The following is a 20,782-nucleotide window of genomic DNA, read 5'->3' on the forward strand; positions in this document are numbered from 1 at the left end:
CAACTTTTTGAAATTTGACATTTGAGATACATGGATGAATGTCTAATTCTGACGTGAGACTGTGAGAGCTGTAACTAGGATGGAGAGGGTTCACAGAACTCACACTGTAACTAGGATGGAGAGGGTTCACAGAACTCACACTGTAACTAGGATGGAGAGGGTTCACAGAACTAACACTGTCACTAGGATGGAGAGGGTTCACAGAACTCACACTAACTAGGGTGGAGAGGGTTCACAGAACTCACACTGTCACTAGGATGGAGAGGGTTCACAGAACTCACACTGTAACTAGGATGGAGAGGGTTCACAGAACTCACACTGTAACTAGGATGGAGAGGGTTCACAGAACTCACACTAACTAGGGTGGAGAGGGTTCACAGAACTCACACTGTCACTAGGATGGAGAGGGTTCACAGAACTCACACTGTAACTAGGATGGAGAGGGTTCACAGAACTCACACTGTCACTAGGATGGAGAGGGTTCACAGAACTAACACTGTCACTAGGATGGAGAGGGTTCACAGAACTCACACTAACTAGGGTGGAGAGGGTTCACAGAACTCACACTGTCACTAGGATGGAGAGGGTTCACAGAAATCACACTAACTAGGATGGAGAGGGTTCACAGAACTCACACTGTAACTAGGATGGAGAGGGTTCACAGAACTCACACTGTCACTAGGATGAAGAGGGTTCACAGAACTCACACTGTCACTAGGATGGAGAGTTCACAGAACTCACATTGTAACTAGGATGGAGAGGGTTCACAGAACTCACACTGTAACTAGGATGGAGAGGGTTCACAGAACTCACACTAACTAGGATGGAGAGGGTTCACAGAACTCACACTGTCACTAGGATGGAGAGGGTTCACAGAACTCACACTAACTAGGATGGAGAGGGTTCACAGAACTCACACTGTCACTAGGATGGAGAGGGTTCACAGAACTCACACTAACTAGGATGGAGAGGGTTCACAGAACTCACACTAACTAGGATGGAGAGGGTTCACAGAACTCACACTGTCACTAGGATGGAGAGGGTTCACAGAACTCACACTGTAACTAGGATGGAGAGGGTTCACAGAACTCACACTAACTAGGATGGAGAGGGTTCACAGAACTCACACTAACTAGGATGGAGAGGGTTCACAGAACTCACACTAACTAGGATGGAGAGGGTTCACAGAACTCACACTGTCACTAGGATGGAGAGGGTTCACAGAACTCACACTGTAACTAGGATGGAGAGGGTTCACAGAACTCACACTAACTAGGATGGAGAGGGTTCACAGAACTCACACTAACTAGGATGGAGAGGGTTCACAGAACTCACACTAACTAGGATGGAGAGGGTTCACAGAACTCACACTGTCACTAGGATGGAGAGGGTTCACAGAACTCACACTAACTAGGATGGAGAGGGTTCACAGAACTCACACTGTAACTAGGATGGAGAGGGTTCACAGAACTCACACTGTCACTAGGATGAAGAGGGTTCACAGAACTCACACTGTCACTAGGATGGAGAGTTCACAGAACTCACACTGTCACTAGGATGGAGAGGGTTCACAGAACTCACACTGACTAGGATGGAGAGGGTTCACAGAACTCACACTGTCACTAGGATGGAGAGGGTTCACAGAACTCACACTGTCACTAGGATGGAGAGGGTTCACAGAACTCACACTGTAACTAGGATGGAGAGGGTTCACAGAACTCACACTGTAACTAGGATGGAGAGAGTTCACAGAACTCACACTAACTAGGGTGGAGAGGGTTCACAGAACTCACACTGTCACTAGGATGGAGAGGGTTCACAGAACTAACACTGTCACTAGGATGGAGAGGGTTCACAGAACTCACACTAACTAGGATGGAGAGGGTTCACAGAACTCACACTGTCACTAGGATGGAGAGGGTTCACAGAAATCACACTAACTAGGATGGAGAGGGTTCACAGAACTCACACTGTAACTAGGATGGAGAGGGTTCACAGAACTCACACTAACTAGGATTATAACTATTATTTATTTATTTCTCTCTCGTTCTCTTTCTTTTTCTCTTTCCCCATTATTTCTATTTCTACTTTGCACTTTCTTCCACTACAAATCTACCATTCCAGTGTTTTACTTGCTATATTGTATTTACTTCGCCACCATGGACTTTTTTGCCTTTACCTCCCTTATCTCAGCTCATTTGCTCACATTGTATATAGACTTATTTTTCTACTGTATTATTGACTGTTTGTTTTACTCCATGTGTAACTCTGTGTTGTTGTATGTGTCGAACTGCTTTGCTTTATCTTGGCCAGGTCGCAATTGTAAATGAGAACTTGTTCTCAACTTTCCTACCTGGTTAAATAAAGGTGAAATAAAAAAATGATCTCGCACGCACGCACGCACGCACGCACGCACACACGCACGGCCGCACGCACACACACACACACACACACACACACACACACACACACACACACACACACACACACACACACACACACACACACACACACACACACACACACACACACACACACACACACACACACACAATTAGTCTTCTCATTAGCTTGTCCGATGTGTCCCCTGGCTCGATCCAGAAAGCCCTATAGAGTCACAGTCAACAGACTCTCCAGACTCCCTAGTCTCTTGTCCCGAGTGGTCCTGGGTTGTGCTGGGCTTCGGGGTTTATCTAATCAGGACAGACTTGGGTAAGACATGGTCAGATGTAGTATGGGCATCGTGCCAGTAGACTCCTACCTTTCTTTTCCTCTCTTGTGTCTCTAAGGACTCTTTAATAGTCAAATACTCGTTTGTCACTTTTCTCTATTGGCTCCTCCCCTGTTTTAGATGGCAGTCTGTCACAGCTGCACCCAGGACTACGTCTAAACCCAGTCAGAAAGCCCCAGCGTCTGGCCTTATCTCAATGTACTGGCCCATAGATGGATTATTTTACTCTCAGACACATTCATCATAGCTGTGTGAAGAGGAGTAGTGTTTTCCTGAATTGAGTCTCACATGTCTTTAATTTGATAACGAGACACTTCTACTTCATCATTAGTGTAACATGCAAAGAAAACTGGTGCCTAGCTGAACTTGTCTAGGCGAACGGAACGAGTGTGCTCACATATTCCTTTAAAAGACCTTCGCTAAAAAAATTTTTTAACGGCAATTGTACTGTTTGTCCATCTTGAGACACCGTAGCCAGTATACACTTTCTCAGAATAATCAGAATTAATCTAAAATAACTCAATAAATCTGTTATTAATTTTTACATCTAGCTAATATGTTTGGGGCAGTATTTCTCAAGTGGAAAAAATGTGCATGAAAACAATTCATCTCTCATTGAATGACAATAAACACTCCATTGAAGAATCCTTACTGTTGACCAATCACCGACAAAGGAGCATAGACTTAGGCTACCGACTTCGGCTTGCCTCGAGAAAACATTTGTGCACGAACAGCCGGAAAAACCCTTTCCTTAGACCAAAACAAAGAAAAACATCATAAAATGTCAGAATAATATTTACCAACTGTTCCGAACTGTTTCGATGGGAGCATGAGGAGCCTAATCACACACAGCCTCTTTGACTGATAAAACACAATACACACCTCCTTTCATATGGTCTAATCCTAATCCCCAAGATCTACATGGACACAAGTCGAAGCATGGGACCCAGGGAGGGGTGGGGGATTACCACAACAAGAAAAGGCTTCAAAGAGATGAGAATATGGCACCAGATATTGATGTAATATAGTCATGTAGAAACAGTAGAGAACAGATATTGATGTAATATAGTCATGTAGAATCAGTGGAGAACAGATATTGATGTAATATAGTCATGTAGAAACAGTGGAGAACAGATATTTATGTAATATAGTCATGTAGAAACAGTGGAGAACAGATATTGATGTAATATAGTCATGTAGAAACAGTGGAGAACAGATATTGATGTAATATAGTCATGTAGAAACAGTAGAGAACAGATATGGATGTAATATAGTCATGTAGAAACAGTGGAGAACAGATATTGATGTAATATAGTCATGTAGAAACAGTGGAGAACAGATATGGATGTAATATAGTCATGTAGAATCAGTGGAGAACAGATATTGATGTAATATAGTCATGTAGAAACAGTGGAGAACAGATATTGATGTAATATAGTCATGTAGAAACAGTAGAGAACAGATATTGATGTAATATAGTCATGTAGAAACAGTGGAGAACAGATATTGATGTAATATAGTCATGTAGAAACAGTAGAGAACAGATATTGATGTAATATAGTCATGTAGAAACAGTGGGGAACAGATATGTAATATAGTCATGTAGAAACAGTGGAGAACAGATATTGATGTAATATAGTCATGTAGAAACAGTGGAGAACAAATATTGATGTAATGCTAGAAGTTAACGCTAATAGTTTCCATTAGCGACGCGGGCCCTAATACATTTACATTTTAGTAATTTAGCAGACTCTCTTATCTAGAGCGACTTACAGTAGTGAATGCATACATTTCATACATTATGTCCGTACTGGTCCCCCGTGGGAATCGAACCCACAACCCTGGCATGGCAAACACCATGCTCTACCAACAGAGCCTCACTAGTCTGGATTCATTATACCTGGAGCCAGGAAGAGATCCATCGTTATGAAACAGCACGGCTTTCTGTCTGAGAGAGACATAACAGAACAGATCACTCCTGAAGGTAGGAGAGGAGAGGAGCAGATAGGGGAGAGGAGCGGAGCAGATCAGAGAGGGAAGGGGTGAGGAGAGGAGAAGAGCAGAGAGGGAATGGGTGAGGAGAGGATTAGAGAGGGAAGGGGAGAGGAGAGGAGCGGAGAGGGAATGGGAGAGGAGCAGAGAGGGAAGGGGAGAGGAGAGGAGCGGAGCAGAGAGGGAAGGGGAGAGGAGAGGAGCAGAGAGGGAAGGGGAGGGGAGAGGAGAGGAGCGGAGAGGGAAGGGGAGAGGAGGGGAGCGGAGAAGAGAGGGAAGGGGAGAGGAGCGGAGCAGAGAGGGAAGGGGAGAGGAGAGGAGCGGAGAAGAGAGGGAAAGGATGTCGTGTCTTGGCTATCATTAATGTGATGACGATTGCTTTATCAAATCGATTAACTATGTTTAATTATTACGATGATTCAATTAATCCTGTAACAAGCAACTCATTAGCAATCTTGGGGCACCATGGAAAAAGTTTGTATAACGAGTTACCATTTTCCAAATTAACTCTTAAAGATATAAGAGGGAAGGCAGAGAGGGAAGTGGTGAGGAGAGGAGAAGAGCAGAGAGGGAATGGGTGAGGAGAGGATTAGAGAGGGGAGGGGAGAGGAGAAGAGCGGAGAGGAGTGGAGCAGAGAGGGAAGGGGAGAGGAGAAGAGCGGAGAGGAGTGGAGCAGAGAGGGAAGGGGAGAGAAGTGGAGCAGAGAGGGAAGGGGAAAAGTTTGGAAAAAGTTTGTATAACGAGTTACCATTTTCCAAATTAACTCTTAAAGATATAAGAGGGAAGGCAGAGAGGGAAGTGGTGAGGAGAAGAGCAGAGAGGGAATTGGTGAGGAGAAGAGCAGAGAGGGAATGGGTGAGGAGAGGAGCAGAGAGGGAAGGGGAGAGGAGTGGAGCAGAGAGGGAAGGGGAGAGGAGAGGAGGGGAGTGGAGCAGAGAGGGAAGGGGAGAGGAGGGGAGTGGAGCAGAGAGGGAAGGGGAGAGGAGAGGAGAGGAGGGGAGTGGAGCAGAGAGGGAAGGGGAGAGGAGGGGAGTGGAGCAGAGAGGGAAGGGGAGAGGACTGGAGTGGAGCGGAGAGGGAAGGGGAGAGGAGTGGAGCGGAGAGGGAAGGGGAGAGGAGAGGAGGGGAGTGGAACAGAGAGGGAAGGGGAGAGGAGTGGAGCGGAGAGGGAATGGGAGAGGCGAGGGGTGGAGAAGAGGGGTGTGGAGCAGAGAGGGAAGGGGAGAGGAGTGGAGAGGGAAGGGGAGAGGAGAGGAGAGGAGAGGAGAGGAGAGGAGAGGAGAGGAGAGGAGAGGAGAGGAGAGGAGAGGAGAGGAGAGGAGGGGAGAGGAGAGGAGGGGAGTGGAGCGGGAAGGGGAGAGGAGAGGAGGGGAGTGGAGCAGAGAGGGAAGGGGAGAGGAGTGGAGCGGAGAGGGAAGGGGAGAGGAGTGGAGCGGAGAGGGAAGGGGAGAGGAGTGGAGCGGAGAGGCTGTCAAAGAAGGATGTTGCACTTCCAACTGCTTTATCGTTAATCTGGGTCTAAACATTACTTGAAGATGGAGAGTGAGAAAGGGGAGAGAAAGATGGAATGGAGAGGGTGAGCTAAGAGAGAGTTAGTGAGATGAATATGTTGACTGCGGACAGAGTTTTGACAAGGTATGACCAGATTACTGTCAGGCAACAGGAGATGAGTTGGCTGTTTTAAGGTATTCTTCTCACTAAAGCCAAATGTGTCTGCTAGAGATTTAACTGATCATGCGTGTGCACATGTGTGTGTGTGTGTGTGTTTTTGCGTGTCTCTCTCGCTCTCTCTCTCTCTCTCTCTCTCTCTCTCTCTCTCTCTCTCTCTCTCTCTCTCTCTCTCTCTCTCTCTCTCTCTGCATTAGTATGCAGTACAGTATGTTTATTTGGTCTCTCCCTCTCTATTTGTCTAGTTGTCTCTATTGTATCTATTAGCTCACAATCTCTCCATCCCATCTTTCTTTCTCCCTTTCTCAATCAATTCAATTCAATTCAAGGGTCTTTATTGGCATGGGAAAGATGTGTTAACATTGCCAAAGCAAGTGAGGTAGATAATACACAAAAGTGAAATAAACAATAAAAATGAACAGTAAACATTACACATACGGAAGTTTCAAAAGAATAAAGACATTACAAATGTCATATTATTTATATATACAGTGTTGTAACAATGTACAAATGGTTACTGTACAAAAGGGAAAATAAATAAGCATAAATATGGGTTGTATTTACAATGGTGTTTGTTCTTCACTGGTTGCCCTTTTCTTGTGGCAACAGGTCACAAATCTTGCTGCTGTGATGGCACACTGTGGTATTTCACCCAGTAGATATGGGAGTTTATCAAAATTGGGTTTGTTTTCGAATTCTTTGTGGATCTGTGTAATCTGAGGGAAATATGTGTCTCTAATATGGTCATACATTGGGCAGTAGGTTAGGAAGTGCAGCTCAGTTTCCACCTCATTTTGTGGGCAATGTGCACATAGCCTGTCTTCTCTTGAGAGCCATGTCTGCCTATGGCGGCCTTTCTCAATAGCAAGGCTATGCTCACTGAGTCTGTACATAGTCAAAGCTTTCCTTAAGTTTGGGTCAGTCACAGTGGCCAGGTATTCTGCCACAGTGTACTCTCTGTTTAGGGCCAAATAGCATTCTAGTTAGCTCTGTTTTTTTTGTTAATTCTTTCCAATATGTCAAGTAATTGTCTTTTTGTTTTCTCATGATTTGGTTGGGTCTAATTGTGTTGCTGTCCTGGGGCTCTGTGGGGCCAGGACCAGCTTGCTTAGGGGACTCTTCTCCATGTTCATCTCTCTGTAGGTGATGGCTTTGTTATGGAAGGTTTGGGAATCACTTCCTTTTAGGTGGTTGTAGAATTTAACGGCTCTTTTCTAGATTTTGAAATTAGCGGGTATCGGCCTAATTCTGCTCTGCATGCATTATTTGGTGTTCTACGTTGTACACGGAGGATATTTTTACAGAATTCTGCATGCAGAGTCTCAATTTGGTGTTTGTCCCATTTTGTGAATTCTTGGTTGGTAAACAGACCCCAGACCTCACAACCAATCAATCACCATCTCCTCCCTTTTCCATTCCATGTCTCTATCTCTCAGTCTGTGTGTGTGTGGTGTATAGTGAACCTACCTCAGCTTCTGGTATGTGTGTATCGATGTGTGTTTGTGTAGTGTGTGTGTCTCTGTGTGTTCATGTGTGTGTGAGGAGGTGATTGTTCAGATTACAGCCCTTACTAGGGACCCCCCATCAGGACACACAAACAGACACACACACACCCCTCAACCCCCCACAGACACCAACACCCTTCAACCCCCCCCCACACAGAAACACATACCCCTCAATCCCCCCCAACACCCCCCCCACACACACCCTCAACCCCCCACACACAGAAACACATACCCCTCAATCCCCCCCAACACCCCCCCCACACACACCCCTCAACCCCCCACACACAGATACACACACCCCTCAACCCCACACACCACACACAGAAATACACACCCCTCAACCCCCCCCACACACACACCCCTCAACTCTACACACACACACACACACACACACACACACACACACACACACACACACACACACACACACACACACACACAGAGAGAGAACCCCCTCCCCTCAACCCCACACACAGAGACACACACACCCCTCAGCCCCACACACACGCATACACCCCTCAACCCCACACACAGAGACATACACACCCCTCAGCCCCACACACACGCATACACCCCTCAACCCCACACACAGAGACATACACACCCCTCAGCCCCACACACACGCATACACCCCTCAACCCCACACACAGAGACATACACACCCCTCAGCCCCACACACACGCATACACCCCTCAACCCCACACACAGAGACATACACACCCCTCAGCCCCACACACACGCATACACCCCTCAACCCCACACACAGAGACATACACACCCCTCAGCCCCACACACACGCATACACCCCTCAACCCCACACACAGAGACACACACACCCCTCAGCCCCACACACACGCATACACCCCTCAGCCCCACACACACGCATACACCCCTCAACCCCACACACAGAGACACACACACCCCTCAGCCCCACACACACGCATACACCCCTCAACCCCACACACAGAGACACACACACCCCTCAACCCCACACACAGAGACACACACACCCCTCAGCCCCACACACACGCATACACCCCTCAACCCCACACACAGAGACACACACACCCCTCAGCCCCACACACACGCATACACCCCTCAACCCCCCACACACACAAACACACAGCCCTCAACCCCACACACAGACACACACACACCCCTCCACTCAACATCGCCTGTCACTTTTGTCTCCCTCTCTATCTCTGTGCCATCCCCCTATCCACCCCTCCCCCCTGCCCCCATCCACCCTCCCCCTATCCACCTCGCCACCCCTCCACCATGTGGCTAACACTTGCAAAACAGATCTCTCTCCATCCTCTCCTTTCTCTGATCTCCTCCCATTCACTGTTCTATTCTCTCCTGTTCTCCCTGCTACTCAACCATGACTGACACACAATGGACACACAGTGGCTGACACAGATAAACAATAGAGAGGGGGAATGTATGCAACTGGAGAGCCTGAATCAGGATATAGACACGCGTCAGCAGCAGAGAGTAGAGGGCTGGGTTGAGGGGACACTTTTTCACTCCATCTCGTCTATAGGATCCTCTTGGCTCAATTCTCCCATGCTCCTCTTCTCTCACTGGTTTGGCAAGAAGAACAGCGTTCACCTCTCTGTATTCCTTTGATGTGAAATCAGGGGTAAGTAAAGATGTGATGAATTGGGAAAGGCATTGCAACTACGCATTGGGGTTAGGAGAAATGTAACTACTTTAGGCCTACTGTGGGAAATGGTCCGCTACTGAACATTGTGGTTTTGTATGGTCAGTTTTATAATCTGTTTACAGAACAAAGTCATTGTAATTAAATGTGATTGTTTGTGACGCAACGCCATTTCGATTGTGTAACTTAGTGACTTGTGATTATGACGATCAATGATGGGTTGTCTTGCTGTTACAACACAGTTTAGAAAGATCAGTTAGTGGGTTTGTTATTAAGTAGAGTCTCTGGGATATTACAGACAGATTTGTTGTTTAGCCTTATAAGGGTTCAACTGGCATGCAAAGGAATTTAGCTTGAAGATAGCTGGCACTAAAACAGAGCTTGTGGACTGTGGTACAATAATATGCACACACACACACACACACACACACACACACACACACACACACACACACACACACACACACACACACTTACTGTTTGAATGCAGTGGGTTGTGAAATGTGATGCTACTGTGTTCTATCCCTGACCTCCACATTTTGTGAACCAGGCCTCTTCCTTGTTGATCCTGCGTCTCCACTCAGCAGGGGGGCTTATGTAATCAGGGTGTGTAAGTGTGTGTGTTCCTGCATGTGTTTGTGTACGTGTCCCTGGCCTTGTTATGGTGCAGAGCGCGTCCCCCTTCACTGTATCTGGACTCTGGTCCGTTGACTTCTCTACTATGCAGTGTGAGTTTGGTTATGGTGGTCTGTTATGTGTTGTGGGTGGAGGGTATCCTGTTCCCACCTCTCTCTTTACCCACCCCCATAACACTGTGTCATCTGACATCTGCAGTGAGTGAAATCTAATGGCTCGCTTTAGTTTGAGATACAGCATTCAGTCTTTCATGCATTTTAAACTGAATGTTTATTTATTCTCCAGTGGAGGAAGCTGTATATATGTGTATATTTTCAGTAATATGTCCAGTAATGAACGTAGCTGAATCTCTTCTTGTTCTGTGGTGTCTATGTTTTTACACTACACCTGTGTCATCGACAGCCTCCCTGAGTCGAAACGAATCCCTCCTTTTGCCCCTTCACGTGCACACACACACACACACACACACACACACACACACACACACACACACACACACACACACACACACACACACACACACACACACACCTGTTTGCTCGTTCCTGTGGTGACAGACAGCCTTTCAGGGAGTGAAGCGGTGACATACAGCTTACTGAGGCTTGATTAGTAGTGGAGGAGAGGAGAGACAAACATGGGGAAGATAGAGCGAAGGGAGAGAAAAACAGCACTGGCGACTCTGCAGTAACATTTAGTCATCCCCCCTTTCCTCTTATCCTCCCTGAATCCTCTCCTCCACCTCCACACCCACTCAGTCCCTTCTATCTTCCTTTCCTCCAGTTCCCTCTCCTCTGCTTGTTACTAGGCAGAGAGTGACATCGAACCGATGTAATGTCTATGTAATAACATGTGTGTAAAGTTTGGGGCCAGTCAGTCAGCAGCCTTAGCGGGACTTCTCTGACAGTCTGACAGTGACATTCACTCGGCCCAGAGGAAGAGAAGTGGAACCATACCCTTATTTCATCTATTTATCCCACTCTCTCTCTCTCTCTCTCTCTCTCTCTCTCTCTCTCTCTCTCTCTCTCTCTCTCTCTCTCTCTCTCTCTCTCTCTCTCTCTCTCTCTCTCTCTCTCTCTCTCTCTCTCTCCCCTTCTCCCTCACCCCCTCCTTCTCCTCTCTCTCCTCTGCCGGCTTACTGTGATTGCGTGCCTAGTGCAGTAATCGCCTCAGAGGAGCTGCCATGGCGGGGACTAATGGGCTGGCTGACTGGGAGGGAACCTTCTGACTGGATGCTAATCTGGCCTGCTAATGCTAACCCTTTGACTCTAATGAGAGGAAATAATTAAAGTTTAGTCATGACAAAAAAATGAGAGGCCTGTGGCTGTGTGTGCATTTGGGAGTCTTGAAAAAAGCTATTGCAGTGCTGGGGAGAGGGTTAGTGGTAAGTCTAGCTTTTTGAGGGAGGGGTTGATCAGTCATGACATCTCTCATTCCCCTACGGCCCACAGTGAGGCTAAGAGAGGGAGAAAGAGAGGGAGAGCAGAAAATAGGAAAAGAGGATAGAGGAAAAAGGGAGAGAAGGATAAAATGTCATACCGAGAGACGTGGAAAGATAAAGGGAGGGAGAGAGAGAAAGAGAATGAGTAGAGAGAGACAGAAAGAGAGAGAGGGACAGAGGGAGGCAGAGGGAGAGAGAGAGAAAGAGAGAGCGACAGAGCTATTAATAGGATGATAACTGTTGGCAGTGTGTCTCTCAGGACACAATGGTGCTTCCAATCATCTTCCCAGAAGACCTTTCAGTGCTGGGTCGTAGGGGTCAACACAGCATCACTGCCAGATGACTTCCCTGTCCTGTCTCACCCTCTGTTCTGTCAAGCTAAATACTCTCAATTTCCCTCCTCTCTCTCTCTGTATTCATCTCTCCCCCCCTTTCCCTCTCTCTTTCTCTCTGTTTCCCTCCCTCTCTTTCCGCCTGCTGTATAATCCAGTTGTATCCAGTCCATCCTCCGTTAGTGTCGTGGGAAAGGCTGAGAGGAAAGGAGTCAGATTCAGCCTTTCCCAGTGTTTGAGGCCATGTCTGTCCCTCTATGTACTGTAAATGTCAATCAGCTCCATAGAGACACATCACACTGCTCTGGCCTCATTTAGTAATGTCCCTGGTCTCATAGAGAAGGTTTCTCTGGTAAGATGGAGAGAGAGGTGGGGATGGAGAGAGAGACATTTGCATGAGTGCACACACAAGCTCTGATCAGGGTAGTGCCAACCCAGTGCCTATCAGTGGGTGTGGGCTCTCCAAGGTGACGACTGTTGCTTGGCAACTACACCCTGCTCATTAATATGTAGATTTATACACAGCCCTCTTTGGCACTTTTGGCAAACGCACACAGACCAAAGTATTGCATAAAAAGCCTTTGCTAAAGTATGTTTTCAGAAAGGCTGTAGACTTTGAACCAGGATGACCATAGAAGTTTCCATCTCCCTCCGTCTATGAGTTCATATTACAATGCATAGTAGTACAGTAGTAGTAGTATTACAGTAGAATTATAGTAATAGTATTGCAGTAGCATTACAGTAGTAGTATTACAGCAGAAGTGTTACAGTAGTAGTATTGCTACAGTAGTAGTACAGCAGTAGTAGTATTGCAGTCAAAGTATTACAATAGTAGTATTTAGTGCTGAGCGATTAGTGCTTTTTGAGGTTGGTTCGGTTTTGGTTTGGTTATTAAAAAATAATAGCAGTTTTCGGTTTTGATTATGTTTTTAAACATTGAATCAAATGCACTATGCATTATGTGGGTTGAATGCTGTAACAACACAGTATAAAACAATGGTAGTACCAGCCCATTACTAATTATAACTTAAGCCATTAATATTTGTTGTTGTGTATATTACATTTGTTTTATTTGATTACTTTATTATTTAATTCCAAGTCATCTCATCTCATCTCTATAGAGCTACTGCATATGCTGTCTGACAAAATCCCTATTTTAGTAGTTCTTCATGTCACGCCTGCTCCCGCTCCCCACACCTGTCACCATCGTTACGCGCATCAGCGCTTCATGAGACTCACCTGTACTCCATCACATTTTTGATTTCCTCCCCTATATCTGTCTATTCCATAGTTTCATCCCCGTGTCAGCATTATTGTTGGTATCTTTACCCAAATCCAGACAGCTGATGTGCTGAAAGAGCTGCAAAATCTGGATCCCTACAAAGCAGCTGGGCTAGACAATCTGGACCCTCTCTTTCTAAAATTATCCGCCAAAATTGTTGCAACCCCAATTACTAGCCTGATTACTAGACACTCTAGTCCCAAATTGTTATAGACCTATATCTATCCTGCCCTGCCTTTCTAAAATCTTCGGACGCCAAGTTAACAAACAGATCCCTGACCATTTCGAATCCCACCGTACCTTCTCCACTATGCAATCTAGTTTCCGAGCTGGTCATGGGAGCACCTCAGCCATGCTCAAGGTCCTAAACAATATCATAACTGCCATCGATAAAAGACAGTACTGTGCAGCCGTCTTCATTGACCTGGCCAAGGCTTTCAACTCTGTCAATCACCGCGTTCTTATCGGCAGACTCAACAGCCTTGGTTTCTCAAATGACTGCCTCGCCTAGTTCACCAACTACTTCTCAGATAGAGTTAAGTGTGTCAAATCGGTGGGCCTGTTGTCCGGACCTCTGGCAGTTTCTATGGGGGTGCCACTGGGTTCAATTCTCGGGCCAACTCGTTTCTCTGTATATATCAATGATGTCGCTCTTGCTGCTGGTGATTCTCTGATCCACCTCTATGCAGACGACACCATTCTATATACATCTGGCCCTTCTTTGGACAACTGTGTTAACAAACCTCCAAACGAGCTTCAATGCCATACAACACTCCTTCCGTGGCCTCCAACAGCTTTTAAATGCTAGTAAAACTAAATGCATGCTCCTCAACCGATTGCTGCCCGCACCCGCCCGCCCGACTAGCATCACTACTCTGGATGGTTCTGACTTAGAGTATGTGGACAACTACAAATACCTAGGTGTCTGGTTGGACTGTAAACTCTCCTTCCAGACTCACATTAAGCAGCTCCAGTCCAAAATGAAATCTAGTGTCAGCTTCGTATTTCTCAACAAAGCCTCCTTCACTCATGCTGCCAAACATACCCTCGTAAAACTGACTATCCTACCGATCCTTGACTTTGGCGATGTCATTTACAAAATAGCCTCCAACACTGTACTCAATAAACTGGATGCAGTCTATCACAGTGCCATCCGTTGTGTCACCAAAGCCCCATATACCACCCACCACTGCAACCTGTACGCTCTCGTCAGCTGGCCCTCACTACTTATCCATCGCCAAACCCACTGGCTCCAGGTCATCTATAAGTCTTTGCTAGGTAAAGCCCTGGCTTTGGCCGCTTTTCCTTACAGTTCTCTGCTGCCAATGACTGGAAGGAATTACAAAAATCACTGAAGCTGGAGACTTTAAGCATCAGCTGTCAGAGCATCTTACCTATCACTGTACCTGTACACAGCCCATCTGTAAATAGCACACCCAAATACCTCATCCTCATATTGTTATTTTTTATTTATTTTTGCTCTTTTGCACCTCAGTATCTCTACTTGCACATCTATTATTCCAGCGTTAGTGCTAAATTGCAATTATTTCACCTCTATGGCCTATTTATTGCCTTACCTCCCTAATCTTACAACATTTGCACACACTGTACATAGACTTTTCTATTGTGTTATTGACTGTACATTTGTTTATCCCATGTGTAACTCTGTGTTGTTGTTTTTGTCGCACTGCTTTGCTTTATCTTGGCCAGGTCACAGTTGTAAATGAGAACTTGTTCTCAACTGGCCTACCTGGTTAAATAAAGGTGAAATGGGATGCTGTCCTTGTTTCATTTCATGTCCGTTGTTCATTACATGTTCACTCCCTGTACTTGCTTCTCGTCTCCCAGCGTCTGTCCTCACAGAATGCTGATACCATATTGGAAGCATCAGGGAGTATTTATTTTTATTTTTTGGTTGGTGATGTTGGGTCCGGGTGCCACGGCCGAAGGAACCGGGGATGCCTCAGCTGGCTTGTCAGGTTTCCACGCCTTAGCTGGCTTGAGAGGTTTCCTTGCCTCGGTTGCCTCGGCACGCTCCCATCCCACATCATGCCTCAGCCGGCTCGTCGGGCTCCCACGCCTCAGCCGGCTCGTCGGGCTCCCACGCCTCAGCCGGGTCGTAGGGCTCCCACGCCTCAGCTGGCCCGTAGGGCTCCCACGCCTCAGCAGGCCCATCGGTCTCACCCAGTTGGGGGGGGTACTGTCATTCCTGCTTCCGCTCCCCCCCTTGGCACTCGAGGGTGCCAGGCTGCCCATCATTATGCTCACCTGTCACCATAATTACCCCCATCAGCGCTTCATTGGACTCACCTGTACTCGATCACATTTTTGATTGCCTCCCCTATATCTGTCTATTCCTCAGTTTCATCCCCGTGTCAGCATTATTGTTGTTATGTTTCCCTTCTCCAGACGCTGTCCTTGTTTCGTTTCATGTCCGTTATTCATTAAATGTTCACTCCCTGTACTTGCTTCTCGTCTCCCAGCGTCTGTCCTCACACTTCAAAGTAAATAAGGCATTATTTTATGACTGCTGAGCTGTCAATCACTAAGAACATGTCTTTTCAGGTAGAGATATCCTACAAAGCAACTGCTCTCTATCTCTCTCAATCGTGCGTTCTGTTCGTGTCTGTCCCACACCGACCGGACAAATTGGCATGTAATAGGCATGTAATGGATTATGGTCATTGTAGTTAATTACCAAGTTTTGGTTGTGGTCTGTTGTGTAATGTGGGTGCAGGGTATCCTGTTCCCCCATCTCTCACCAAAATATATTTTTTTACAAGGACGTGTGTTTGTCATTGCCTAGAAAGCAGTATGTGTGTGTTTTTTGAAAATCTTCCCCATGTTCGATGTGATGTATGTCCCGTGCCTATGCCCAAGGTCAGAACACCAAATCCTCTATACAGAATACCCTCTTACAAAAAAGGGTTCCAAAAGGGTTCTTCGGCTATCCCCATAGGAGAACCCTTTTTGGTTTGGGGTAGAGCTCTTTTGAACTCAAAACGGTTCTACCTGGAACCAAAAAGGCTTCTTCAAAAGGTTCAGTCAAAGAACCCTTTTAGGTTCTAGATAGCACCTTTTTTTCTAAGAGTGTGTGGTTAATGATATATGTAGCATATGTGTCAGCTGTCAGTGTGTATGTAAATGTGTGTGTGTGTTTATGTCTGTACTGGGTGGTTCATAATCTCTACGCATCCCCACGTGTCTCTCCTCTTCACACACACATACTATACACTCCTCAAAATAGTTTTTATAGGTAAAAGCAATGAGGCTGGAGATTTGTTATTGAACCTGTTGAATTCTATCAGACCAGGAGAGGACACACGGATAGTAAGCCACCATAGACTATTGAGACAAACCAGGTGTCGGTGTCAGTGATCATGGTTTAGTCCCCACCTGAAGAGTGAAGAATGGAGCCTTTATACTCTCGCTACAGTCTACCACAGCCAGGTAGAGAGGAGAGGAGGGGAAGACTAAGGTAGCAATTTTGTTGACACACCTTCAAGAGAGGGGGGTGGAGAGTGGGAAGGAACAAAGAGAGAGAGAGAGAGAGAGCGAGCGCGAGGGAAGAGAGGGAGAAAGGGAGAGAACAAGAACAACAGGCCTGTTCAGAACAAAGCACATGCTAAGTTTATTGACTTCAGGGCTGCTGCATATGAACATGTGAAGGTGTATGTGTCTAGGTGTGTGCGTGTGCATGCAAGTGTGTGATTGTAAACTACTGGTGTAAGACTTAGTGTTCTACACTGTGCATCCAGATGTGATGGTGTATGGGTTTACACTATTCTAGCAGGAGTTCCTAGTAATGAAACACTGACTACTACACTGACCAGCATTTATATTTAGCTCAGATAGTTCCAACTTCTACATCTAGATGAACTTTCTGACTATGAAATAATCTGAATTATCTCAACAGAAATGGTATTTGTGTGTGTGCGTGCGCGTGAGTGTGTCTGTACGATTGCATGCATGTGATGTGTGTGGGTTCTAGCTCCTGTTTTCCAGGCTGCAGTATGTTTTCATAAAAAAGTCTGTTATCACTTAACCCTTGACCTATTAGCCTCTCAGTTTCACCTGCCTGCAGGCCGGAGAAAGAGGTTGATCACGCTGTTATGGTGTTGTGTAGCTGTGTAATGTGAGTGATGTAATTGTGTTGCATCTATCAACTTGGAATGTTTCTCAGAGAAAACAGGAACGTAAACCTATATAGCATGAGTTTATATCTAAGGTTATAACTACATACATAGAACTACAGCAGAGATATCTAGTTTATAACTACATACATAGAACTACAGCAGAGATATCTAGTTTATAACTACATACATAGAACTACAGCAGAGTTTATGACTAGGTTATAACTACATACATAGAACTACAGCAGAGTTTATGTCTAGGTTATAACTACATACATAGAACTACAGCAGAGTTTATATCTAGGTTATAACTACATACATAGAACTACAGCAGAGTTTATGTCTAGGTTATAACTACATACATAGAACTACAGCAGAGTTTATATCTAGGTTATAACTACATATTTAGAACTACAGCAGAGATTATATCTAGTTTATAACTACATGCATAGAACTACAGCAGAGTTTATATCTAGTTTATAACTACATACATAGAACTACAGCAGAGTTTGTCTAGGTTATAACTACATACATAGAACTACAGCAGAGATTATATCTAGGTTAACTACATACATAGAACTACAGCAGAGATTATATCTTGGTTATAACTATATTTGTCGTTGTCAGTTTGGCTTGTGGGCATCAGTGAGTGGAGTCACTAGACACACACATAGAGGAGTTTCTGAGTGAACGCTCAAGCACACACACAACCTGCAACATACTGTAGCTACAGTATCATGTAGTGAAAAACAACTGTGACGTGAGAACAACATGTTCTCTAATGAATTAACTGTATGACTGATATTTCTCTTTTATGACACTGTGTACATGTAATGTGTGTCTGTGTGAATGTGTTTGTATGTACGAGTGTGTGGTTGTGTTCTAATTCACATCTTGAGAAACTGTCTCAACTCCCCGGGAGGGAAACTGTCTCAACTCCCCGGGAGGGAAACTGTCTCAACTCCCCGGGAGGGAAACTGTCTCAACTCCCCGGGAGGGAAACTGTCTCAACTCCCCGGGAGGGAAACTGTCTCAACTCCCCGGGAGTGAAACTGGATGCAGATTTGATTTTATTGAAAACTGCTTTAGAAAAGCAGTCCAGTCCAATACAAACACAGTTCAAGATATTTGTGATCCATTAGCCTCTCTCTCTTTCACTCTCTCTCTCTCTACCTGTGGGCGCCCTCAACACACATGTGTCTGGCATCAGCCTCTGACTAACACTGACTCACCTTAACACCTCCAGTTTAACAACCCTGAATACAACACACACACACTCTGGTTGTGAAATATCGAGTCTGGTTTGAGCCTACAGTGGTGGTGATATTTTGGCAGGCTCCAGGGAGAATGCAGAACTCGTTTAAAGTCTATAAATTGTTATTGGTCAAACTGTAGGAAGAAAAAACGACCAAGGGAGGGGTTCAGTTTGAAACGAGGGAAAGGGAGCCAGATAGAGAGAGGGAGGGAGGGAGGTGGGGGAAAGGTGAGGTGTAGGCGTGAGGAAGATGGAAGGACATGACAAGGATAAAGGGAGACAGGTAGGGGAGATGGGGATGAAAAGGAAAGGAAAGGAGCATGAGAGGAGAGAAGAAGAGAAAGAAAAGAGGGAGAGAAGAAGGGCAGAGTGAAAGGTAGAGGAGAGATGAACATAAGTTCCAGTAAATGATCAGATTAAGAATTGGAGGAAAAGGACGAGTAGAATGAGGGTGATTAGAGCGACAGAGGGAGAGGGGAGAGAGATAGAGAAGAGAGGGGAGAGAGAGAGAAAGCGGTAAAAAGGGAGAGAAGATGGGAGCGAGCGAGCGAAGGGGGTAAAAGGGAGGGAAAGGGAAAAGAGAGAGAGGGAGGGAGGGATCATTGTTTCAGGACCACTGGTGGTTTCGTGTTTCTCCTCTGCCCTGCAGATTTCCATTCTCCAGCTTCTGTGCCGACTGACTGACTCTCTTTCTCTCTCTCTCCTCTCTCTCTCTCCTCCGCCCCCTTCCAGCCAAGCCTCTCCATGCTGTAGGAGATTACTAAGAGGAAGACTTCAGACTCACTGAGGAGAACACAAAGAAAAGGAGGGATACAGACAGAAAAGAGAGAAAGGAAACTGCAAGGTATGGACAGCACATGCTCTTCATTCTTTTTTGCTCTGAGACAGATAAAAGGGAGGTAGAAAAGAGAAGGCTTCTCATTTATTTTTATTTTCATCTCTCTGCAATTCTCCCTCTGTTCTGTTATTTCCCTGTAGCCATGCTCTCTGATCTGGGGTGTGCGTGTGTGCGTGTAGTGTGCGTGTGAAGTGTGTTCTGTGTACCGTGTGCAGTCAGAGTGCTGCTCATGTGAAGGGAGAAAGGAAACCATGCCTGTAGGGTGTGACTAGTGAACTTATGTGTATGTGTGAATGCGTGTGTGTGTATACTGTATTTAGATTTGGATGGATGTGTACAAAATGTGCATCAGAAAGTTTGTGTGTGAGTGTAAGTGGGGGTACAGTTGCTGTGTGTGTGTGTATGAGTGTGTGAGTTGAGGAGGTAACTGTAGGTGTGTGTGTGCAGGAGTGTGTAGGTGTGATTGCAGACATGAGATGTCTAGATGGTAGGTGATGGTAGTAATCTGATTGATGTATGGAGGCAGGTTTATCTCCCAAGGGATCAAAATCCTTATGTAAACATTAATTGACTACATAGAGGACACATTATGCTACGTAGGACATGCATAGCAGACACGCAAAGCACATAACAATACACAACACAAACAAGAATACTCAGTTTAAGGTAAAAAACAACTGTTCACCAGTTTCCTGGAGAATTCAAGAACCTCATTCCTAATTTCCTGCAAGGACACATATTTGCATTAATTTACTTAAAGGTGCACTATGCAGAAATTGCTCCGCCATTTCCTGGTTGCTAAAATTCGAATAGTTCGCCAAATTTCAGTTTATGTGACAAAACAAGGAAGTATAGTGTAGAGAATCATTGTACCATCTAAACCGCTGTGAAATATCTTTTCCATAACCAAAAATATTGTATTTTCAGCTGTTTGAAGCTGGTGTACAAAACTGGAAGTAAAAGATGAAACTGAAGCACAGGAGGCATAGAAATATCGCACATAGAACAGATCTACCGCTTCGTAGACTTGCTTTCAATGAGAATGACTGATCTATAACTCACATTTCTATGTGCATTTAGTTGGTCACCCAAAAAGTTACATATTGCAGTTTTAACCAAACAGAAAAAACCTTGTTTGCAAAAAGCTTTCCAATGGACTGTGTGAGTGTTATTTTAGTCCTCTGCTGGAAGCTTGGTTAGTGATTATTATTATTATTGAATAGGGCCCAGCCTGTGTGCAGGTGTGGAGTGTAGTACCAGGTGTCCCTCTCATTTGTCTGCTTTAGGTAGTGTCCTAAATGGCACTAT

At 45.5% G+C, this 20,782-nt stretch overlaps 1 protein-coding gene across 1 annotated transcript in view; it reads left to right on the forward strand.

Moving 5' to 3' along the window:
* Positions 1–20,782, forward strand: part of LOC106583501 (pleckstrin homology domain-containing family A member 6) — a 201,901-nt gene that overhangs the window by 12,713 nt on the left and 168,406 nt on the right. Inside the window, exon 2 of the mRNA XM_014167754.2 lies at positions 19,369–19,480. The gene's annotated coding sequence lies outside the window, so the exon portion shown is untranslated. The remainder of the gene's footprint in view (positions 1–19,368; positions 19,481–20,782) is intronic.

This window comes from Salmo salar, chromosome ssa22 (genome assembly GCF_905237065.1).
Source record: "Salmo salar chromosome ssa22, Ssal_v3.1, whole genome shotgun sequence".
Taxonomy (NCBI): domain Eukaryota; kingdom Metazoa; phylum Chordata; class Actinopteri; order Salmoniformes; family Salmonidae; genus Salmo; species Salmo salar.